The sequence below is a fragment of the Amblyomma americanum genome, chromosome 1 (genome assembly GCF_052857255.1).
Source record: "Amblyomma americanum isolate KBUSLIRL-KWMA chromosome 1, ASM5285725v1, whole genome shotgun sequence".
Taxonomy (NCBI): domain Eukaryota; kingdom Metazoa; phylum Arthropoda; class Arachnida; order Ixodida; family Ixodidae; genus Amblyomma; species Amblyomma americanum.
In genome coordinates this window covers 530,798,579-530,823,960 of record NC_135497.1, presented here as the reverse complement: position 1 = coordinate 530,823,960, position 25,382 = coordinate 530,798,579, and the positions used below count along the sequence as shown (strand labels likewise).

General features: G+C 45.2%; 1 long non-coding RNA gene across 1 annotated transcript in view; it reads left to right on the top strand.

Moving 5' to 3' along the window:
• LOC144107597 (uncharacterized) overlaps positions 1-7,606 on the top strand; it is a 51,157-nt gene extending 43,551 nt beyond the window's left edge. The window contains exons 2-3 of the long non-coding RNA XR_013309319.1: positions 6,409-6,530; positions 7,521-7,606. This is a non-coding gene — a long non-coding RNA (uncharacterized LOC144107597). The remainder of the gene's footprint in view (positions 1-6,408; positions 6,531-7,520) is intronic.
• The last annotated feature ends 17,776 nt before the right edge of the window (positions 7,607-25,382 follow it).

Sequence of the window (25,382 nt, the reverse complement as noted above, 5' to 3'; positions counted from 1 at the left end):
GCACGCCCCGGTAGGTGTTGCGCACGAGTGTGGAGCCATCTTCACACATAATAAAAAATGTCCTTGTGGTAAGATTGCTTTGGATCCAACTATACATCCGTCCACCGATTCCAACAGCCTCTAGCGCATCAAGAATGGCGTCATATGTCGCGTTATCGCATACACCTTTGATATCAAGAAAAAGTACCGCGCACATGCGCTCCTGGCGTTTCTGTTCCTCTACTGTGGACACAAGGTCAATGACATTGTCTATAGATGAGCGACGCCGTCGGAAACTCGCCATGGCAACAAAATACACGTTATTGTGCTCAAGGCAACTGTCAAGATGCGCCAGAAGCAATCTTTCCGTGACTTTTCTCGCACAACTGGCCAAAACTATTGGCCTGTATGAAATCAGGTCGACCGGGAATATCCCTGGTTTTAGTAATGGTATCATGCGACTGGTTTTCCACTGGGGAGGAACAACTTCGTCTTGCCACGAGTGGTTGTAAAGGCTGTGTACGTCTCTACGCTCGTCATGGCCAAGGTGGCCCAGCGCAGCATATGTAATGCCATCTGGACCTGATGCAGACGAACGCTTACTTTCTGCAAGGGCAGCATCAAGTTCCTCAGGAGCAAAGACAACATCCATCGCTAAATTTCTTGATGCAGGATGAACACGCTGCGAACCAGAGGCAGTCACTGCACCCGCGATTGTCCTGCAGAAGTCAGTTGGAACTTCAATCTAGTGGCGATTTTGATGTAGTGACAATGCATAGAAAGGTTGTCTTTGCTGTGGAAGCGTTCGACGCCCCCGCACTGTCCGCCAAATGAGGTACAAGGGCTATCGATAATCCAGAGATTGTCAGAAAGACTTCCAGTGCTTTTCCGCCAGCGTTTTCATTCGTCGCTTGAGTTTGCTGTGTAAACAACGCGGCTCTCTCAGGTTCTTTACGCATTTGTCCATCTGTAACGTCTCTCTGCACGCCGACGAATAGCACGTAGGTGGTCTAAGTCGATATCAAATTCGGTGCGCATTCTAGTTGACGTGAGGAAGCCTCTAGCAGCCTTCATTGCTGTTGCTATAATGCCCTCAGAACTGGAAGTGAGGGCTTCTTTGCACGCCTCTGACATTCGAGTTTTAAATGCCGTCCAGTCGATGTGCGCGTGCTTAGCTGGGCCGGATGCCCCAAGACCTGAAATCTTGAGGTAGGTGGGTATGTGGTCACTCCCGTGGGTCTCCACATCGCAAAACCACTGCACACGCCGGCGCAGAAACCGCAAAAATAGCGCCAGGTCTAGACAACTACTGTATAAACTGCTTCACAAGCATGTCGGGCTGCTGTCATTCATTACGTAAAGTTCATTTTTTGAAGCAAATAAGGCCAGATTCCTCCCTCTGGCGTTGACTATAAGGACACTCCCACAGTTGGTTGTGGGCGTTGAAATCTCCGCTAATAATCCAAGGAGCCCGGGTTGCCTCTATAATTGTCTTCAACCTCTTGCAGTCCAATTGAGAGGAGGAGGACGACGCAATCAGTGTAAACTCTATGGATCCTTTTCTGACTATGAAACACAAATGCTGATTGTCATTGTGGGGTTGAACTGGGCAGCAAACATACGTTATGCCGGTGTGGATGTAGACCAAAACTTTGCTGCACTCCCCGCATAGCGGAGCAAAGGAGGGCTCGTACCCGGAAAGCCTGATTGCTTGGGATAAGTTAGGTTCACAGATGACTAATAACGGAAAGTGGTTGTTGAAAACATATTGCCGAAAACTTGCGGTTCGCGCTTTTAGGCCTCTTTCGTTCCACTGGAAGACCGCGGTGCCCCTGAATTCCTCACGAAACGTGGAAAGCTGGCCAGCCATTCTGTTTTAAAGATCTTGTAGTGCTGGAACCAGAGAGTCCAGCACCAGTAAGATGCTTCGGGCGGTTGACGATTGCAGGGCCTGCAGGGCCTGTATCAGAGGGCGAATTGCGTTGATCACAATCTTGAGAATCACGAGCGCTTGGCGATCTTGCTCTGGGAGACCTTCTCTAAAGACAGGTGGTCTTGGCGATGGCAGCTTGCGCTGAGGAGGCTCAGCAAGACGAAACGGCGGAAGCGCTGGCCAAGCATTCGTAAACGAAGAGGTCTGATTATCATTGGCGATATTTGGTTGACTGGACACACTTGGACGTGGCTGCACGGGAGGACGTTGAGAAGAAGGTGCCGTGGGCACGTCGATGTTGTTGCTTTTTGCAATAGACTTTCTTGAGTTCTTGTTGCGGCGAGAAAGCCTTTTCCGAACAGTCGCGGCAGCTTCACGTTGCGTAGAACTGCTCCGAACTATTTGCTTTAGAACGACCCGCTCGTTTTTTATGCGCGGACCATTCTTAGATGAGGCGTCATGAGGCCTATTGCAGTTCGAACACTTAAGCACTTGTGCATTACAGGACTCAGCGCTGTGAGCTCCGGCACAACGAAAGCACGCTCTCGTGTTGTTGCAGACCTCGCTCACAAGGCTAAGTTTCAAACATTTGTGGCATTGCAGGGGTTTTGGAATAAATGGCCGCACGGCATGACTGAAATGGCCCACCTTCACGTGTAATAGAAGGCTGTCGTCTTGGAACACAATCTTCAAACAACGGGGATTGCCCAGACGTGATACCCGTAGAATTACGGTGCCCTCATTTACCGGCCTCACGAGTATGGGCGAATCATCTCGCGTGAGAACCCCGTCGACATCATAGATTACGACGGAAGAGGGCTCATCCCCGCTGAGCGGGATAAAAGTACGCACTGTTAACCCGCCGAGCTGAGTTATGGCCCGCAGCGGTTCCAGCGCAGCCGCATGGTGGACATCAAAGGCTCAAATGTTCTTCCCCGCATTCACTCTAACATATTTAATTTTGTTAGGCACGAGGGCCTCAATTTCTACAGAGACGAGTTGCCTGTTCAGCCGCCTTATGTTGTCGGTTGGCTGCAGAGGCAGGACGAGGATGGTGTGTGTCGGTGTGTTGCCACTTGCTTTTACAGTGGACTCACTGGATGACGGTCTGGCTCCTAGAAGTCTTCTCTTGGTCTTCCGGCTGAAGCAGTCTCAAAGCCATCCTCACTGCTGACATTGCTGAAGTACTCGATGGTGTAATGGCTCTCGGGGTTGCTCGGACGGCTCCACCGCTTTCTGGACGAGCTCGAGGAGGAGGCCGGCAAGCCATTCGGATGCCCAGGAGGCTTCAGATCCATCACCGTATGACGGGGGATGGCATCCCCGCAGTATACACGCAAAAACACAGAAAAAAGCTAGAGGCTGCCTGAAAGCGTTCCACAAAGATGCACTTCTTTAAATCGAAAATATGGTCACTAAACGCTTCTGCCAATTTCTCTTCAAGCTTTACTTCATCGTTTTCGTAACTGGGTTATTGGTGTTTGATGCTCCGAATAGTGCATTTATTATATTCCACACTACCGCAGTGATGTACAACGATTTTGGTATTAAGTATGAAATTAGCTATTTCTGGCATTGCGAAGCTCTTAATTTACACAGTTACAAAGCTCTTAAAGCACTTCAAATGTTCAGTGTCTGGATTTGAAACAAAATAAAGATACATGGAATTTTTTGCTTATATGTTCCCAAGTAGTGCTTTATCCCTGCTGAAAAAAGTCTATGGCTATGATCTTGGCAGTATTTTTTTGACAAATTATAAAATTGTATGACAACTCATTGAAGATGGATGATATAACATACAAAATATATGACTTATGATGAAGCTTTTATGATGTTCGACTCGGATTGCATCATATGTCATACAGTCAGACACGATATCATTGCAGAATTTACGACTTATGACGAAACTACTACGATGTACTACTCAGGTTTCATCGTATATCATACAGTCAGACACAATATTGTTGCAGAATTTATGACTTATGAAGAAACTACTGATGTACGACTCAGGTTTCATCGTATATCATACAGTCAGACATGATATCGTTGCAGAATCTACGGCTTATGACGAAGCTTCTATGATGTGCGACTCATATTGCATGGTATATCATACAGTCAGACACGATATCATTGAAGAATCTACGACTTATGACAGAACTTCTGTGATGTATGATTCATCTTGTTGATCAGTCACAAAATCGAACACAATATCACTTGAGAGCGATATCAGAGTTTGATGATGTATGTTGCATCTTGTACGACAAGTATTTACAAAGTCAGTGTGGGGTGGGTGACATGAATATTGTTGCAATTCTTATGACACATTTGAAGGTCAATTAAAATAAGATTTATGTAAGAAAATCAGTAACTGTCTCTGAAATAAATTGTTTATTGCATCATGATGCCTAAAGTATCTTAACTAACACGTAGCTTGGCCGGCTTTCAGCACACTAGTGATTGGTGTGCTGAATCAAAAACAACTTTCACAAGGTGAGGCTTTCATATCATGGATGCAATGCCCGGCAATGACAATTGTCCTTACAGTGCATAAGCACTATGTGGTGGCATCGTGCCTCTCATTAATGTACTATCAAATACTTCAGAAACACAAATAACGAGTGAATCTTTAAAATTTAATTGTTTGAAAGCAGTCGAAATAAAGGAAGTTGGAAAAACAAACATATTCAGCAAGCACTCTTCCAGAAATGAACAGTAGGAATAGAAGGTACTTCAATATTTACAATAGTATTTCATTTCTGCATCACAAAAAATTGGAAATCAGTACACTAAATCAAACTGGGCAGCTGGCATGTGGTCACAGCTGCATATTCAGTGGCACAGAATAGAAGCTACTTCAATATAGTGTATGTACAAAATATGCCTTCATTCCAGGATCACCCCAGTGTCACCAGGTACCCACCGGTGACAAAACAGGTACAAGCTTCCCCTGGTCTGCTGCTCGGCTTATTTAGGGTGAAAATGCTTGAAAAATGGGTCTTTGACCCCACCTTGAGTAGAAGAAAAATGCCTTGTGACATGGTGCTCTTTGGCCACAGATGCCCTTGCGCTATAAAAAACCCATCACCATCATCTCATGGTCGCAAAATACGAGCAGTTTCTTTCAAGCATCAGTGTATTCTCAATTAAGTTGGCCAACATGCACATCAGTAGCACGGCGAGTTGTGCGAGTTGGTACACACTTGAACAAAAACAGTGCAGGAACAGGATCAAGAAAGGAGAAGAATGGACAAACGCTGTAGAGCCCATCTAGCATGCCAAGAAGCTGTGCTTGCTTTAGAAGCACGTAGTGCCATTAGGGACGCTAAGGCGCCCTGGTTGTTAAATAGAGCGGGATTATACATGGAACAGGGCTTAATGTACAAGAAATTAACTTCAGTAACACGTCAAGTTGAGCGAGTTGGTACATACTTGAACAGAAACAGCGCTGCAGCATGGATAAGAAAGAAGACGGGACAAGCGCTTCTTCTTTCTTGTCCCTGTTCCTGCGCTGTTTTTGTTCAAATAATGTGCACATGTCGTAGCAGTTACCTAGTAGTTTGAGCCTCCACATCATATGCAGGAAGTGCATGGTTCAGTCCCCAGAGACGCCCACTTGCAAAAACGTACAAGCCCAATTAAGGCACTCTTTTGTAGCTGCTCTTTCGTCATAGAAATACTCATCATCAAGATGTAAACAGCCAAAGTTGCAAAGTTATACTGAAGAGGCATTTCATAACAACCGCATGAACACATACTGTTTTTTGCCAAAAGTAACTGAGAATCCATGCCAGCAGCCAGAATAGGCTAGCAGCAGAGGGGCGGTGCTGCAGTCCCCAATACTAGCCCCTGCTGATGTAAGCTAAATGCACGTCCTCGCTCTCCTTTCTTGGATGATGAGAAAGCGGGTAGCATATGCGCAGTGCTATTGCACATCTGAGAGCGGTTTCCAGTGCTGGAAACCACACCACCATTCAGCTGCAAGCCTGCTTCGGCTGCTGGCATGGCTGCTCAGTTGCTTTTGGGCAAAGACTGTACATAAGCCTGCTTTCCAGTGCCACAAAAACACAGATGAGTGTCTGAAGTCAGTCACGCCCAATTAAATTGGGCAAAGTGCACACATAGCATGTGGCCTCGGCTGTAAAGTCTATGAGAAGGCATGGCATTGCCACATCTGACGGTGTGAGAAGAGCAAAGGTGGTAAATGGGGACCGAAAGCATGCTCTAATGTGGGAAGGCAGGCCCTCAACGCTATCGAGTACCAATTTCTGACACAGTAGAACCACTGTACCAGAAAGATCATCAACTTGATGGACTTGCAGAATCCGCTGGACAAAAAAAGTCATTATTATGTGTGACTATTGCGCAGCTGTTGCTTTTTTTTGCGTTTTGTATTGTTCGCTATGAATTATACTAACCTGAAAACTCATTTTGAAAAATTCATTCACACAGGTGCACTGGTTGTTTAAAAATCCATTCACTGCCTGCTCCTCTTGCAGTGTTACGCATGGCTTGATTGGCGCCCCAAACAAGCAGATGTCTCCCGTGTGAATTGCCTTTTGTGTACCACAATTACCAAAGACTCGACTACAGAATGATTTGACATTATTGGGCAAAGAAAGTGAGTGAAGGGCTACATCCAGCGCTTGCTCATCAACAACTCTTTCCAAAATTTGCATGGGGGCCCCTTTTGCTGCCTTTACCATCTTCACTACCTTTCCATTTCCAGTCTCAAATGGAAAGGCAGAATTCGCCCACAGTTGTCCAAGGATCTCGACATTCTTGGCCAGGTGCAGGAGCTGATGGACGTTGAATCTCATGAAAGGCTGTCCATAATATCCTGCTGCCTTGGACACGAAGTCATGTAGTCGGCTTGCTGAAAAAAGTAGCAAGGCTTTGCTATAAAATTCGATATTTGAATTACGCTAGGCTCTGATATAAGGCAGCCTTCAATGCAAAGGAATGTCTCACAGCTACTATTAGACTGCTCTCATTTATTTACCAGGCTGTAGATATGTCATCTTTTGCCAGGCTGGAGATATGTCATTTTTTACCCATGTGGATCTAAGTCCATATGATTATATTCGCCATGTAAGCGCTCCATATTTCATAAAATGTGCTTAAGTCACAGCGTAGATATATCGCGCAATGCAGATGTGGAACCAAACCCAGTTCTCTCCTGTTCCCAGAGAGCTGCAATAGCTGTCTGACGTTGCGAAGGCAGGTACGGCTCATGCTACAAAGCACTGCATTCTTGCAGTGCCCTACTTAGCAGGAATTCATGAGTAGGTAATGTGAAAACACATTTATGGCGTTCCTTTGTGAATAGGGTACCTTTGGAGCTAATTCAAAATACTGCCATTTCTGCAGCCAATTCAGGACCTATATATTTCTTTTTTGTAGATTCCACCATGTGCATGTGGAAAAGACACTACTTTTCTCACACATCTGTGAAACACTTTGCCTGCTAGAGGCCTTGTCACTGAATTCCCAATATTTCACAGAGGAAAGGGGTTGAAAACAAAACCAGAAAATAAAGGGAGGAAATACAAAGGTATAGACACTTGCGTGACAGATTAGGAAGATTGCCTTTCGAACATTTCTCTTTCAGCACACAGGTACGACAAGCGAAAAAATATTTCTGGAAACAACATAATCTTCTTGAAAAGAAACTCATTAAAAGCAAGTCATCACAGCACTTTCCAGTTTAATTTGCAGATGGAAGCAATATTCTGTTCTCAGAATAAATGTTTTCCTGGAATGAATCGAAAAAGTGTGAAATCATCCGGGGCACCTATTTTTGGCGACCTAGCTTCATGCATTGTGATGCTATTCTTTTGGTCTCCCACCCTACAAATACTGTGACAGCATAATCATTGTACCCACTACCCAAAACAAGCTAAAGTTGCCTGCTTGCTGAAGGTCTCTTGGCGAGATATTGTCGAGAAGCAGGGCAAAGACACCTTCAACCAATAACACTGTGTGCTTCCAAAAACGTGGCTACAGGACACCATACACAGTTGGAAGGCAGTAAAACAACAGCCAGTTTTTCCACTCGCTGGCTTTCCAGAAGCACCGGTCGTTCAGGGTTCTTGGCAGCCGTGTGAAAGGGTGGGGTGGGTGGGGTGGGCATATGCTCAGTAACTGCCTGTCCTGGATGGCTACTGCAGATGGAGTGCCTGCAAAATTAAGAGGAGGAATTTGGTTCATCTCTCACTTCAAATTACTCTGATAAACATGCACAGTCTACCACTATTCACTGCCTTTGAGATACCTCACTATCTGTTCTGAGCTCTATTACTTGCACTGTAGTACCTGTCAGAGTGAAAAATGATTCATCATCATCGTCAGCCTGTCTATGCCCACTGCAGGGCAAAGGCCTATCTCATGTCTCTCCAATTAATCCTGTCATTTGCTTGCTGTGGCCATCGTATCCCAGCAAACTTCTTAATCTCGTCTGCTCACCTAACTTTCTGCCGCCCCTTGCTTCGCCTGCCTTCTCTTGGAATCCACTCCGTTACCCTTAGGAACCAGTTGTTATTTTGCCTTCGCATTACATGCCCTGCCCAAGTCTATTTCTTCCTCTTGAATTCTACTAGGATATGATTAACCTGTGTTTGTTCCCTCACCCACTCTGCATGCTTCTGGTCTGTTAACGTTACACCTATCAATTTTCTTTTCATAGCTTACTGCGTTGTCCTTAACTTAAGTTAAACTGTTTTTGTCTGCACGTTTCCGCCCCATAGGCCAGTACCGGTAAAATACAGCTGTTTGCTGTTCTATTGAGTGATATTGGCAATTAGCCATTAATGATCTGTGAGAACTTGATATATGTGCTCCATCCCATCCTTATTCTCCTAGTTATTCCCCTCTCTTGATCGAGATCAGCGGTCACTATCTGCCCTAAGCAGACTTATTCCCTTACCACTTCCACCAACTCGCTACCAATTGTGAACTGCTGTTGCCTTGTGCATCTGTTAAACATTACTTTGGTTTTCTGAGTGTTAATTTTTATACCCATTGTTCTGCTTTGTTTGTCTAACTCATTGATCGTGCATTGCATCTCCTGAGTGACATAACAGGGCATTGTCATCAGCGAATCGCAGATTACTCAGGTAATATCCATTAATACCCCTGTCACACGGGCACTTTCCATCCTCATTGAGTCAATGCTCATCGAACTCAATGCAGATCGACTGTTGTCACACGGCCAATTTCAAGCGCAATCGAGCTCGATCCTGCTTGACTCGATGCCGATTCCTCAAGAGTGCTTGAGGTTCCAAGCACAATCGAAAGCACACTCGCTCTCATGAAGCTGTAAAAATAAATACTAGTTAACAAAACAAAACCACAATTGTTGTTTTAATTGATTAAAATGCAAGACAGAACATTTTCAGGTATTATGCCTGCTTATATGCAAACATATTTGAATATAATCTCCACACCACGCTCCAAGCTTCGGCGTCAGTGTAAACAAAGATGGCGTCCTCCTGCTCGTCGGCGCGCAAGCTGTGGAGCGAGCGCGAGACAGCAGAACAGCAGCTCTCATCGGCTGCTGGCAAGACCGCCTAGATGATTTGCGGCGCCAGAAGAGAAACGCCGCCGTCTGTGCAGAAATCGCGGAGGCGTTGCGGACCCTCGGGTTCCATCGCACAGCAGAAACTTGATGCAGATGTAAAGTGTACTAGTTTTTTTTAGTACACTTTAGCAGATGTACCGATTTGGCTACGGATTTGGCTGGCGCTGCCCCCGACTGCACAGTGTTGCCGGACATCGCTATGTTATGGCTGTCGGTGGAACATTTGGCGCCGCCTAACACACATGAGGGAAACTTCTCAATGAGCATTGAAAATACCCGTGTAGCACCGGATGTTTCGGGTGTGCTCGAAAATCTCGATGCAGATCGAGTTCAAAGAGGATCGAAAGTGCCCGTGTGACAGGGGTATAACTCTTATCTCAGCAGCTCCCAAACGAGGCCTCAGAATACCAGCTGTAAACAGGCTCACCACCTGTTCACGTCTCCCTGCCTGACACCCTTCTCTATTGAAATCTTTATTGACTTTATGGAGGGCTTTGGTACCTGTGCAGTTGTTATAGATAACTTCCAGTATTTTCACATGACTCTTCTACACCCTGATTCCGCAATGCTTACATGACTGCTGAGATTTCCACCGAGTCAAGTGGTTTCTCATAGTCAATGAAGGCAATATGTTGGGGTTCGTAATATTCTGCTCATTTCTCTATCATTTGATTGATATTGTGAATGTGGTCGATTGTCGAGTACTTAACTAGAACGCAATCTGCATAGCAGTTTCAGTGAACTGTAATGTACCAAAAATTCAGAATACATTTCCTGTTTTGCCACTCATACACATGCAAAAGCCTACTATAGATTTGAATGATACCAAATAATAATACCACCCTACACATACCAACCATTTTTCAACCACTTGCAGGAGTGCAAAAGCATCAGAGACAGCTTGTTAAGTGCATAGAAAGGGTGGTGTACCATATTGCACTGACATGTGGTAAGGTATACATTGGTCACAACAGAAAATGCACACATGAAGGCTTTGTGAATGCAAAAGTAACGAGGCACAACACTGAAATAGTCTTTCGTGTGTGCACTGCCATGACTGTCCCAGCAAATCGTAAAAGCTGCTATTCTGAGAATGCATGGATGAAGAAAGAAGCAGGGATCATGAGGTCTGCAAGATTATAGAGGCACATCTGATGCAGAAAGAACGAGTGGGGTGCATCAGTGCACAATCAGTTAATCTTTTGACCATAGAAATAATGTCCCTTCAGCACAATAGTATGCAGAAGAACTGTTTCTTCTTTTTCTTTAGTGGTCCCGGTATATATGGTATATACGCCTAGCTATATAGTGCTATATATGCTGCCGTGCTTCAAAGAAAATTAAGTTGAAAGTTAGCACATGCACTTTGTGCTGTCGCAGTCTCATGTCCTTATCAGTCTGTCCATTTGTCAATAACACATTTTTTTCATAAGTTGTTTTACCCTCACTTATCTTAGCATTCCACTCACACACATGATTTCCCAATCAGAAATAATCTCGCATTTTCTTTCAAACTTTCTTTCTGTGACGCAGGAATTGACACATACCAATATAGAAGGGTTCGTGCGAGTTTGACGAGTCCAACCAGAACTCCGTGAGCGGCCATGCAACTCCAATCAGGACGCAGTGCATATATTCCACTGCTTGGCTACACACCAGGTCAAAGTGCTTCAGGTTCACTAAAGGAGATGGACCCTTGAGGCCATTCACGGTCACATTCCAGTCGAGGGCATGGTCCATATCTTTAAGCATGCCCGCTGATGTTCTTGCAACTCCTGTTGTCTCACGATAGCGGCGAGCACCTGCAATCATTAATTCTTAGATGCAAGGTATCACACACTTACTACAAGGTTTAAATACAAGGTGAAAAACCAGTAGAGTGCGGGAAATTCCTCGTGCTCATTTTGAATGGTTAAATGAGTTACCTCAAAATACTACAATGAAGCTAACAAAACCTGCTAAGAACAGTACTATACATCAAATACATTTCAAGCACTGGGCAAAAATACAACCTTTGTTTCCTTTTTCTGATACACAGCTTTGCTTCTTGCATTCTCAGCATCGCTTTTAATTGACAGCTGTGCTTCATGCAGTACATTTAGTAACAGGAACTCAGAGGAGTGCCTGCCACGAAGCCGCTTGGTGGTATGTCTCAAAACTCGACCTTTTCAATGGGTTCCACAAGTGCTCATCGCCTCAGGTCTGTCTTGTGAATGTCCCTTAAAAGAAACTCATACTGCTTTATTCTATATGAACCAACCTGCCTAACAGCACATCATGTGGATCAACAATTTAAGTTTATACTGTAGAAGCATTTTCTGGCGGGCTTGGCCTAGTTTGGTTACACATATGCAAGCAGAATCACTTGCAGAATTAGATGAAAACAATCATACCTGCGACTTGTGTTCCTGATGTAAGGCACCACAGGCAGCCAAACTTTCCATTTAACTGGGTGTGGTTTCCCACGGCAGCCCGAGCTGGAGCATCTACTGTACAACATATAGCATGAACATTGGATTTGACAGTCTCAGAGCAAAACATCCAGACAACTGTCCCAACTGCATTCAGTTCCTCAATAAACTTGTACATGAAGACTGTCATATTGGGGTGCGCAGGGCCAAACCAGATTCCACCTCATACAGGATGCTGTTGTCGAAGCTTTGGCGGCAACTCATTAACAACAAACTGAATTGGCCACACAGAAGTTCTTGAAGATTTGTATACTGGGCTCCCGTCTCTGTTGATAGTGATCGTTAAGTCTTGACCAGTGATGCTACCAGTGCGCCCAAGGTTCTTATAGAGGCGACCACTAGTGATATCTCTTATCTGATCAGTGCATTGGAGCATTTCAATTTTTTTCAACTCATTGTATACGCCTCTTTGCATGTATAAATAAGCTGATGAAGCTGCTCCTTCACATTCAAAATGCTGAAGAAGCATCCATTGTCTTTCAGCACTGAAACTCTTGAGTTTTCCTTGCAGAGTGCACAGTGGACCTGGTCCATGCCATGCACTGGGTCCAGCACGCTGACAAAGTCTGCACAGTAGTAGTGGTGCTTTACATGACAATTCAATTGCGAACTGCATAGTTTCCTGAGCAAATACTTGCTCTTCGGCCGCACGTTGCCATTAAAGCCGAACAATGCGTCGATGAGGCGCAAAAGGCCGTCAACGGTGTCCCACGGGAGACCGTGGGCGACGACTAACGCCACGATCATGACGATCGCTGCTGCTTTTGTGGTAGTGGAGCCAGGAAGAGTGGCGGTGCCATACTCTTGCAAAGCTTCACTGAGTGCCTGGTGCACTTTTAACGTTGGGCCAGGTCCGCAAGGCTGATTTTCATTTTCGCTGGCACACGGCGGCATGTCGGGAATAGCTTCCGCTGAAGGGTCGCCAGTACTGTGGTCCGTACTGCTCGCCGGGGACGCAGGGGGCTCTTCGGTTCCGGCATCATCGCCGGTACAAGACGGCATGTCGTGAACACTTTCCGCTGAAAGGTCGACAGTACTGTCGTCCCCAACTTCTGCGTTCGCAGCACTGCCCGCTGAAGTCGGGTCCGCGGCGGAACTAAACAGTACTGTCGACCCTTCAGCGGAAAGTATTCACGACATGCCTCCTTGTACCGGCGATAATGGTGGCACGAACGTAGAAGTTCCTGCACCTGTGTCTTGGGTGCCAGGAATCGCATGATGGCCGTCATATCCTACATCTGTCAGATTTTCGCGTAAGTGACGCCGACGGTAGTGGCGAGTTGATAGTGGCACATCAAATGGTTGGCTCTCGTGAAGGTACGTCTTTCGTTTCTTCCATGCGGAGGGGCCTTCCATAGCTCAAAAACTGGACGTGTCCACTCGGAGTGCACTTCGTACAGACATAAAAATCGAATGCACTCAGGTAGAAAGAACGCTTGCAATATGGAGCCTAACCAGGCGGTGGAGAGGGGAGAGCGGAGAAGGGGGAAGGAGGTGTTCTTGGAACCCGTAATTGTTGGACCAGTTTTGTTGGAAAAAGTGGTATTAAGCATGGTTTTCATATGTAAAATAGTTCACTTTTGGAGAAAATCCCCCCACCCCTCTTCTGTAAACCTACCTCCGCTTCAGCCAGGCAGATAAATACGATTTTTTTCTGCAGCTGTTGATGACGCGATATATATAACTCGTTTACTTGGTAAATTCGTCATTCGACGACGCTTTTTTTAGCTTCAAGTATATATATCAGCGCAAATGCCAGCGTACCAGATGGCTGCTTGTTTGCTGTGTCTTTGACTACGCAGGAATTCCACAGGAACCGCGCTGGATTTGAATGGCACTGGAAAGTCTGGAACGCACGGGCGGGAGGCTTTTAGCGCTGCACTTTATGTCGAACTGCAATTTTGTAACAGTTCACACTAATCAATTCCCGTGTCATGCGTAACGCTAAAAGCCTTGCGCCCGCGCGTCGCGGACTTCCCAACACCGTTCATATTTAGCGCGCATGCTGTGGGGTCACGTGGCAGGACAAAGACCTCCGGCATGTTTGCAAACAAACGAGGTGGCGCTGCAGTCGCTAGTTGGCTCGTTGTAGTCAAAAGGCCAGGGAGTGTCGTCGCGGAGAGGTGTTGAGCGCGGGTTTTCAAGGCTTTTAGGCGCGTTTTCAGTTTCTGCGAATCACAGGAATTGTTGATGTTTTCATCTTAGTAATTTCTTGAAGTACACGAGCTCGCGTTGGCCACGTGCGGCGTATTCAGAAAAATAGTTCGCAACTGTGTATTGTATATATAGTTTGTAGTAAACAGAACGCGTTTCTGGCGTTGCATGATTTCTACACTAGGCATTGAAAATCTAGGATGTTTTTGACACTCTGCTCTAGCCGGAATGATTTTACAACGGGACAGTACTCAGAGGATGTGCTGGCGTCCTTTCGCCGTAGAGAGAGAGAAAAACTTTATTTGGTTCATTAAGGGTTTAGCGTTCGGTCTTCATCTTCATCGCTGCAGATTCTTGACCTTCAAAGCAGGGTTGGGTCCCTAGTACAGGGCTCCACTGAGTCGCGCTGCTTCGCTTGTGTGCTGCACCATTGCCCTTTGGGCGGCGAGCTCGCAGCTGGTGGGCCGGCTTACCCACTTCTCCGCACTCGGTGTTTTGTGTTGGTGGAACGTGCAGTTTCACTTACACTCCCAGGTTATATGGTAAAACGGGGGGGTTGCCCCACACCACGGGCATGTGTTCCTATACTGTGTAGGATACATCTTGCTAAGTATATGTAGTTCAAAGAATGTTCCCGTTTGCAGCCTCCGCCAACTAGCTGCTTCGTATTTTTGTTTCGGCGGAGCAGACGTGCGCTCACCCTCTGCTGACATACGTAGGGGTCGCACTGTGCGAAAAGTGGGGACAGCGTCGTGTCCTCATTCTCCTCTGTTTTTATCCGCAGGATCACGCACCAGCCAGGCCGACTTGTCTCTCCCCTTGTTAAACTGGTCGATTTGGTGAAAATTTTTGATTTCTGGAAATATTTTCTTTCTTACCCGATCAAAACACACGACAGAATTTTTTGTCGCGCATCTGTCGCGCGACACAATTTTGTGTCGCAAGACATGCTGTCTTGTGGTGCATTGTATCGTGAGACAAAGTTCGTGTCGTGGGTTCTTTCGCGCGACAAAGTTCTCTGTTGTAGGTTCTGCCGCACGACAGACATCTTTCCTGCATTTCGTCGTGCGAAGAAGGTCCCTGTCTCAGCATTTGTCGCGCGACAGGTTTCTGTCGCAGGTACTGTCGTGCGACAGAGGGATTCGTGCCGCGCGACAGAGATTGCGTGCCTCAGTAAAGTTGCCTGTCATGGGTTCAGTCGCGCGACAGACTTCTTGCGCGCCTATTTTCACGTGGCAAAAGTACCTGTCGTGCGGCCTGTCGCGCGACACAACAGCTTGTCGTGGGATATGCCGCGCGACAGATACCTGTCGTGGGATGTGTAGCGCGACAGATACCTGTCGTGAATTGTGCCGCGCGATAGATACCTATCGTGGGATGTGTCGCACGACAGATTCCTGGTGAGGGTAATTGTTTTACTGCAGAATTCTAGAAATGCTGTCGTGCTGTCGTGTGACAGCGATAGGATCAAATTGACCAAAGATGCTTCAAAGCGCGTTCACTGTGGCGAGTCGCAAAGAGGATGCGAGGTGCTCTGGTCTGTTGGTGACGGGCACCGAGCGAAATGAAGTGCTCATTCACATTGGCGAATTGAGTCTTCAACTTGCTTCCTGCGACCTGGCTCTCTCACCGAACGAGATTTGGCTTAGAGGAGAGGCACTGCTCGAGCATCCACTTAAATCTCTTCTGTTCCCACATGACAGTGTAACGAACGTTGTGCATGCTCAAGAGTACAATGCGGCTTTGGAAGCCCAGAAAGCTGTAATACACATGCGACGAAGCCAGCGGTGCCTGCGTATCCGCACGTGCTTGCGATATCGGCATGTATAGCCAGCCACAACAGCGCCTGCACGCCAATCGGCGTGCGCAAGTCGAATGGCGATACTGAAACTAAGTGTCCTCTTGGCTTCTGTGACATTTTCAAGCCATGTTAAAGTGTGACGCAAGTATCGACGTAGTTTCGTATCGCAGTTGATATTAAAGCAATCCGCTTGTACTGGTCACAGATTAAGCTGTTAAATTTCATGTTCTCCGGTATGCGTGCCAGTGTCGCACAAATTAATGCATCGCAGCTGCTCTCCATCGTGCCAATCGCGTTCAACGTATCCACGATATTCACCAGCTTGAGATAAGGCGCATTTTTTCGTTGTTTTTGTCGCAACTTTGGGAATTTATCTGGCATCAAACAGAATTGCTTTCCGTCAACAGCGTCGTCTGCTCTGTCGCCTGCTCCGTCGTCTGCTAGGGCATCCGGGTCACTTCAGGAGATCACAGGGTCGCCATGCCATGCCAGGAAAAAGTAACTAAAAGCACTTTAATATTCATATATATAGTATAAATAATTTTTAAAAAATGAATATTTTTGTTATGGAGATAATTTAATTATTCATGGTTTAAAAAACAAACTTCTTTGTCGGTTGCAATTTTCCAACGACGCGAAAGCGCAGCCGTCGCCGCCATTGCAGCGCAAACGACGCGTCGTGTTTTGTATTATTTGCTTGAGTGCTTGAGTGCTTGTACGGCGGACACGTGTGAAGAACTCATTCAATGGGAAGGTGAGCAGGAGTGTGTTTTGGAAGCCAACGACCAGAATTACAGCCTGTCAACATTGCCGAGTTTCAGCGGGTAAGCCAAGAAAAAATACAGTGCTGTGACGTCTTGTCATCTGTAAAGGCAACGAAGACTCCTGCGCGGTTTTACTAAGTCTGGATGAATCGCACGACCGGTGAGTTCCGCTCTGCGTTTCATTGCTAATGATCTGTATTCACACGCGCTATTTGTATGCGGCTATATAGGGATGTGAGTGGAGGCAGTCTGCATGCGGTTGCCGCAGGTATATTGAGGCGCCAAAAAACAGGGCCTATCTCCTGCATGACAAGTGTTGTTCTCATTTTCTTTATGTGCGTTTAGTACTCGCGTGCCGTGGTAAATAAAAATGGCACCAGATATCACAACAGAGTTACTCTTTCGCTTGCTAGCGCTTCCACACTCAGTGCAAAGCATGGATTTGCGCTACGTAGAAGACGATGAGGGAGAAGTGCGGCGCGGCGGAGCGCGCGCGCTAGGCCGGCTGCGATCAGACACCGCACTATTTTCCTCAGGGTTGGTACTTATCAGATTAGTGCTTGTGCCTTAATATTCGTCATAATAAATTATTCTGAGACAGCGATCGCATCCGAAAGGCTGGTGCATATTCCTCGCCTTGTCATTTGTAAACTTATGTGTGCTTCCCCAGTGGAACAGGATTTGAGGCAGTGTTATGTCAAAGTTAGATTAATCTTGCGTCTCCGGAGCTGTAAGCGTCGATGCTTCCTCTCCTTCTGAGCACGGCGAGCTGTCGGGGATGCATCTGCACACTTATTTCGGATTTCTACCTTTTTGCTATATCCCTCGCTTGTGCGGCCCGCATTCAAGACGTTCGCCATTGTCGATGGTTTTTGTTACTTGTTTTCACTTTGTTTTTATTCTTGGTTGCTTGCGATCAGCTGTGCTGCTGGCTATTTTCTGAGCTCGAAACTCTTCCCAGGCACGGGATCCTACCCACAGACCTCCCATCACCACACTCACGAGTGTTCTTTCGTATTTTTTGTTTCTCTTGCCCTAACTTGCATTGCCAGTCGACTAATTTGTGCAGTTTTTAATTTTATGCAGAATTTTTAAATGCGCTACCAATTTTTTTATGATGCTAAGCTGTGCTGTGAGATATCAAGCTTCTTGCTAGTGAAGGCAAGCTTTTTTCAATTCTCTCTTCTCATTTAACGAAGGCAAACCGGTTGCAACTTTCAATTTAATTCCTAGACATTGGTGCAAGGCACCATGATAGGAATTAATGAAAACCTGTAGATTTTTTATTCAAATTTGTGTGTTGTATTTCATCCACCTCATCTTTCAGTGTGGTTATAACAGTCATTGTGACTTATCAAAGAATGTATATGGGTGCATTTCTTAAGATCTGTTCATTTCTGCTGTCATGGGTTGGCTCATTGGTTTTTATTTATTTATAATATGTCTAATTTGAGTTGTTAAAGCAGTAGATGATTTCCTCGCTTGTCATTCATGACATGGCTACAGCCACTGACAGCTGTTTCTCTGGATGTATTTATTTGCAGTTGCCAGCTGCCAGCATCTATTGGGGCATGCGTGGTTCCTGCCTTCGCCTGTCATCCCTCCTGATCTCTTTATGGTAGTTATTCTTTTTCAGTGATGCATATCTTGGCTGCCTATTTAGAAAAATATTTTAAACATAGGCTTGCAGCTAGGTTTAGAAATGCATGCAAACTCTACATGCACTTCACAGCAGTACCTCAGCTTATAATTTCCGGTACTGTAGACTAGTACAAAATATAGTCGCTGATGTAGCTCTTGACGCAGCTGCTGTTAACATAAACATGCTTTGGCATTACACACCTGCTGCCTGCTATGCATATGTGTCCTCGAAAAGGACCTATATGTTCATTTATCTTTTCAAAACATTGTGCTCTACAGTGATGGTTTACCAGTACCTCTTATACAGAGACCAAATTGTCAGTAATGTAATATTGCACAATGACACCAATCCTTGTATGGCATAGCATCCTTCAATGCACTGGGCAAGCTGCTGTCAGCACACATTTATTGCTGGTTTATTGTCATAGCATATGGTTATACTGCACAGTTTGTGTCTCTACCTTAAAGCTGCATTCTTGAAAAATTTTAAAATTACTTGAAGGAAAAATTGAAGGAAATGTAAGAGTAAATGTATCACATTTTGGTGGACACTTGAACCGTGATATAAAGAAGGGATATAGAAGGGAATTGAAGAAGAGCTGCCCTAGTGGAGGGATGATGCCCTTGTTAGATGCCCCTCTTTAGTTAATCATACCTCGCAATTAACACATTTGGTGCAAAACAAATATGGGGATCGCACACTCACAAGCACCCTCATGTCAGTAAAACAAAGTGCCAATGTTGCCGTACTTAAGACCTTTGCTCTTAAAAGCGCAGCTGACAGCTGCTCAAAGTTGAGAGCAAAAATATGTCTACTTTTTCTCATGTGCAGTCCGCGGTGCTGGTGCCATTTGCAATGGTGATTGACATTGAGTCGCATGATACGCAGTCCATTCCTGGAGTTACTGATCTTGTCTGTCGTGTGAATGTGCCGTCAAAATTAATGCAGAACAATGGTTCTCCTATTCATCATAGGTAACTGTATCCTGTGCCACATGCTACCACCCTGTTTCCTCAAATTTCCTAATCTCATTGAGCCATCTGATTGCCACCCATTCATGCTTTCACATATTCTTGGAATACTCCCAGTGTTTTAGTGTGGTATTGCTAATATCTTCCCTGCATTACGCATGCATTGCACTTCCTCTTTTTTCGATTTAGTCAAGATATCGCTGTGTTTGTTTCTTGCATAAGCATAAGAGGCGACTCAAGTGCACCATCTGCTTTTGTGATGGAATGTGTAGGGCCCTTTCGTTTTTGGGTGAAACCTGGTTTCTTCCTACTGTTGCACCCAAAAAAGATTCCTAAACATCACGTTCAACGCAATTTCTGTGCAAATGAGCCTGTAAGAAAGTGTGGTTTGAAGGTGCACATGCCGAAGAACTGCTGGACTGTAGTGGATGTCGGATATTTCTTCTGACAACTTTTTTAAACAATTCTGGCTATTTTATTTCTCTTTTATGTTTATTGTTTGCCGGTTACTTATAATTTTTGGATAAATTGAAAACTGCATGTACTGACTGGTATTTCATTGCAATAATTATACCCATAATTTTGAAGCTGTGTTGGAAGGTCGGTGTGCATTTAGTATGTGTGCTTTGAATTTCAGTGATTGTTTCTGCAATGCAAAATAGAGGACAGGTTTCTGCTGTGCGAGTTTTTTGCAATTGAGTGAAAGTAACTGGAGCAGCATTTGCTACTGTGTCACCCAGCCAAAAGTTGTCCCACAGAACCACTGAGCTTCTGAATACCTATGGCTTAAAGCTCGAAGCTCTGGTTGCCCTTTCAGAGGTTTTCTGCATTAACCAGTGTAAGCCCAAGGGCTTTCAGCTAACAAGCATTTCTAGTGCTGAGACCGGCAGCAAGTCCGTAATGAGGTCGCAATAAACATGGTTTACTGTAGAAAGCCAGTGCGAAAAAATAGTTGTGCTCACAGAAAACGCTGTTTTTTTTCTTAGTCGGTCATTGAAACGAAGCAGTGCATGTAAAATTTGATATCTCGCTGATCCCTCATTTTTCCAGCTAAATAAAGACTAAGAGTTGCATGGAAGTTGTGCAAGCCACCAATTTGCGTGTGATTTGTGCCAGGGACCTGGAGCAGGCTGGGAAATTAGTGGATGGCCAGTGGTATTCACTCAGTAAGGCAAGCTTTTTCTAGTTCAGAAGTGCCAAGTACAGTTTTTGGCATGGCATTGCTTAGGGATGCATGCACCAAACAGACTACTCTGTACCTGCCCATGCTTCAAGAACATTGAAGTACATGAAAAAAATAGATTGCCGAAAAAATTTGTCGCTTCTGTTATGTCTTTTCAGGAAAGTATTTGCCATTTAAAGGGCTCAGTGTGCTGCGAAAACCTAAAAATTAATATGTGCTTTTGGCTTTTTTTTCAAATTTCTCCTTCCAAGTCTATGTTGGCCTGACCTTGTAGCTAGTCTGCATGAGATTGGCTGCTACCTACAGTTCGCTTTTTTGCTGCTCTTTTATTGCTTGTCACATTCTTTGCGTGGCAGTGTCATGCAGTTTGGGAATTAATCTGATCTGATTTCTGCATTGGCCTGAAGTGCAAGCTTTTGCGTGTGGGGCAGGTTTATGGTGTCCCCTTGTTTGCTGTAACTGCAGTTTGGCCATGAGGGTTAGTCCTTTTTTTTATTTTGATGCAGTGTCATTTACTTCATGCATAAATTAATGAAGTAAGCACTATTTTTTTGTAATAAATGGACATTTATTATAGCTGCGGCCATTATAAATGCGCTTGACTTAAATGGCTCTCTTCCGGCATTCAGTATTACATCTTAAAACCAGCCAGAAGACACAACACAGGAGAAGAGATGAGCACAAGACGGGCCTGTTCTAATAACTAAAATTTTATTGAAGGAAAGCGGCAAAAGAAGACCTGCAAAGAGATTCACGCACGCAAAAACCCAAAGCAGTGAGAGGGCAAAAAACAATCGAAAATCACTGGCGTACTAGTAAACCATCTAAAAAACTATTTTCTTACAGTGAAGGTTCACTGACAGTTTAGCCAGGCACATGTCCTTAGCCTTACCGATGTAGTGAGCCTCAAATATATCAGGACAGATTTATCACTTCCCTAAACCACTGATATGCCACGGAGATCAGGCGTGCAAAGAGAAAGGTCGTCCTCCGATTGCATTCACGAGATTGAATGTGCAGTGTCAGGTAAGAATTCGCCTTCCTCTCTATACAGTGAAAGTGCTCTCAGCCAGGTGCACATTCAGACACCTGCCTGTCTGCCCATAGTAGTTTCAGCTACAAGGCAGCGGCATGCAAAAAACCCATTTACTTTTGCAAGTGGTGAACATTTTTTATCTACCACTGTGTATAGCGGACGATTACCCGTAGTTGTATCAAGCCTAGTTTTAACGGTGGTGCAAAGGGCTTTTACATCACTTTTAGCTGTCAAGACAAAAGCAACATGATACTTTGGTGCAACTTTCTTGGGACGGTGCGAAATGGTGTTGGAGGTAAGGTATAGGGGCCGCCTTTTTGTGCTGCTCAACTACGTCAGCATCATGCGAGTGGTGTTCCGTTCCCTCGAGCGAGTAAAAACACACTCTACAGGTGCACGAGATGAGCAAGTGGGAACCCAGGTGCCATTGGCTTGGAAACCTGCTCCGACAATGCATTCTCAACACTGATGGCATGACTTCCATAAAACGGTTGTGATGCATGAGATTGCCAACCTGTCCTTCACCAGCCTCGACTAGTTAGACTCATAGCTAAGAGGCTTCCCGATCTTGGGCTGTGGCGCCAACATATGCGGTCGTCTGCAAAGCGCAGGTCTAAATCAAGAAACTGCAAATGGTTATTAGTGAAATTCAGACGTAAGAGATAGGCTTAGACCGCATGCCTAAAGATTTCTAAAACATCTTGAGCCAGCTTGTCTGAGCCCTCCTTGTACAAGAAAATTAGGCAGCTATCAATATACTAAAATGCTACAATGTCGAGGTCTTCCAAATAGCTTTGATGCGGTATGGACTCTGGACAGAAGAATGCCGCGGAGGAACGGTGTGATCTGGGACCCTGTGCATACTCCTGATTTCTCATGTAAATAGCGCCCTGCCAACTCACAAAAGTGGACTACTGTGGAGTTCTAGTTTCTTGTGGAGAGCAACCTGGGCAGGTGCTCTGCAGAGAGCATCGACATAGAGGGCCTGTACTATTTATTGTCACATGATAGACCTCTGAGGGGTGTGCAAAACGGAATCAGGGTGAACAATGAACATGCTTTTACAGACGATTGCGTGATTTTGGTTGCTGGCTTCATGGGGCTGTTCTTTTACTGCAGATCCGCATTTTTCAGTTGGCAGGGTGGTATGTACACGCAGGTCGTACCTTTGCTCAGCAACATTTTTTTGTCTAAAGTCGATAAGACATTAGAGCCCTGTTTGAAATACCTTGGCATAGTAGCATTTCGTTATGTTCATGACTACCTAATTTTTCTGGACATGGAAGGCTCAGATAAGTTGGCACAAGATGTTTTAGGAGTCTAAGGCGTGCGGTCAAGGCCTGTCTTGTACATCATAATTGTCTAAGCAGAACCGTTAGCAGTTTCTTGATGCAGACCTGTGCTTTGTGGACGACCATGTTTGTCGGGGCTACAGCCAAAGATCGGGGAAGGCTTTTTTTAGCTACGAGTCGGACCACTTGTGGCTGGGGAAGGATGATGAAGAGGTGTATTTGTCGCTGATTAGAGTCAGTAAAGATAGAAACACTTGATGGGTGTGCAATCGCGTGCATGACATCAGCTTTACATAAGTCACGCCATCACTGTGCTGAGGACGCATTCTTGTACCATGTTTCGAAGCTAATTGCAGCTGGGTTCCCACTTGCCCATCTCACCAAACTTTCATAGTATGTTTTCATTCGCTCGAGGGTAAGGAACACACACTCGGATGATGCTGATATACCTTACCTCCACAGTATTTCACAGTCTAAAGAAAGTCGCGGCAAAGCGTAATGCTGTTGTGGTCTTAAGAGCGAAGTGCAAGACAGGAGGCCTTTGCGCCGCCAATAAACAAAGGCTGTATAAATCTATGGGTAGTCGTTCACAATGAACAGAGTCACAAAAAAATGTTCACCACTTGCAAAAGTAATGGAGTTTATTGCGTTCCACTGCCTTATGGCTGCAACTACTATGGGCAGACAGGCAGATATCTGAATTTGCACCAGACTGAGCACTTTGACTCTATTGGGGGAAGGCAAATTCTAATCTAGCACTGCAAGCTCAATCTTGTGAATGCAAATCTGAGGATGAATTGTCTCTTTTGACGCCTAATTTCCACGACACATCAGTGGTTTATGGAAGGGATAAATCCGTTGGTAGATAGTTGAGGCTTACTACATCGGTAAGGCTAAGGACACGTGTGGCTAAGCCTTCGGTAAACCTTCACCATAAGGAATTTGCTTTTTTAGATGATTCATTAGTATGCCAGTGACTTTTGATTGCACTTCGCCCTTTCACTGCTTTGGGTTATTGTGCGCCTGTATCTCTTCGCTGATCTTCTTTTGCGGCTTTCCTTCAATGATGCCGCCGCGGCGGCTCAGTGGTTATGGCGCTCGGCTGCTGTCCCGAAAGATGCGGGTTCGATCCTGGCCGTGGCAGTCGAATTTCGATGGAGGCGCAATTTATGAGGCGTGTGTACTGTGCGTTGTCAGTGCATGCTAAAGAACCCAAGGTGGTCGAAATTTCTGGAGCCCTCCGCTACGACGTCCCTTATAGCCTCAGTCGATTTGGGACGTTAAACCCTCACAAATCAAATCAAATAATCAAAACCTTCAATGAAATTTTTATTAGTCCAGCCTCTTCTTGAGCTCATGTCTTCACGCATGTTGTGTCTTCTGGCTGGGTTTAAGGTGAATCAGTACCAACCCGGCCAGTCGTGAGCCTTGTTCAGTATTACATTTTAAATAAAGTGACAGCTTTACTAGGCTATGTTGCCGGGGATTGTCTCCACAGCAGTTGTGGGCAACTCAGAAGAGATAGCGTCATACGAGTGGTTGTAATTAGAAGAGGATGATGTGAGGATTCTGCGGGAAAAAAATTTCATAATCGGATAATTATTTACAGCCAAAAATGTGCAAAAAGTGACAGGGCCAGAGAAAAAGTGCCGCGAAATTTGAAAGCGCTCGAAGTAGGTGGAGCTACAGCGCAGCGGCAAATTTGAATGACTGGAAGTATGGACAAAGCCAAAGCTTGGCGCCAAGTTTGAAAACTCAAAATGAGCAATCACGTCACCAGTGATAATTGACCTATACGTAACCAGGAGATAGGAAAAAGAATGATAAATTAGAAGCAATTAGGTAATTAATGAGAAGCAAAAGGCCATGAACGGGTGATTTGACTGGGCGGGTATTCAGTAAATGGGCGGGAATGATGCATGGCGGAAAATTCGAAAACTCGAAATGGTTGCTGGGATGAAATGAGGGTAAAATAAGAGCTAATTGATAACCAATCAAGTCAACGAGAAAACAACCATGGCGCCAAATTTGAAAGGCGACCAGTGTCGAGGAGGCGTCCACGCTTTCACATTTTTTGTGCAGGTAGCTGCGGTGATCTCTATTTTTTCTTTTTTCAGCCAAGACAAAGAGTTTTCTTGGCTCATGGGTGATGTATCTAGGTACCTGCGGCCAGCACAACGCTGGTCAGGGTGCATCAGCAAGCTCGGAAAAAGCACAAAAAAGTAATAAAAAATTGATCATTTTCATTTCAATTCTAGTGGTTTTGGGCATGAATTACTCTGGAATGCAGAAAGATTGTGTTAATTGACAGGCAAAAATTAACAAGCTGTGCGTTTTTGTGCATTGCCTACTCCAGAACACACAAACCCTGTGTTAATTGACAGGTGACACAGTAACGACTGTGACACAGTGTACGAGCACTACAAAAGACACACTACAGAAGACAAGACAGGCTACAGAAGTCAAGACAGACTACACAAGACAGACTATGGAAGTCAAGACAGACTACAGAAGACAAGACAGACTACAGAAGACAGGACAGACTACATAAGACAAGACAGACTACAGAAGACAAGACAG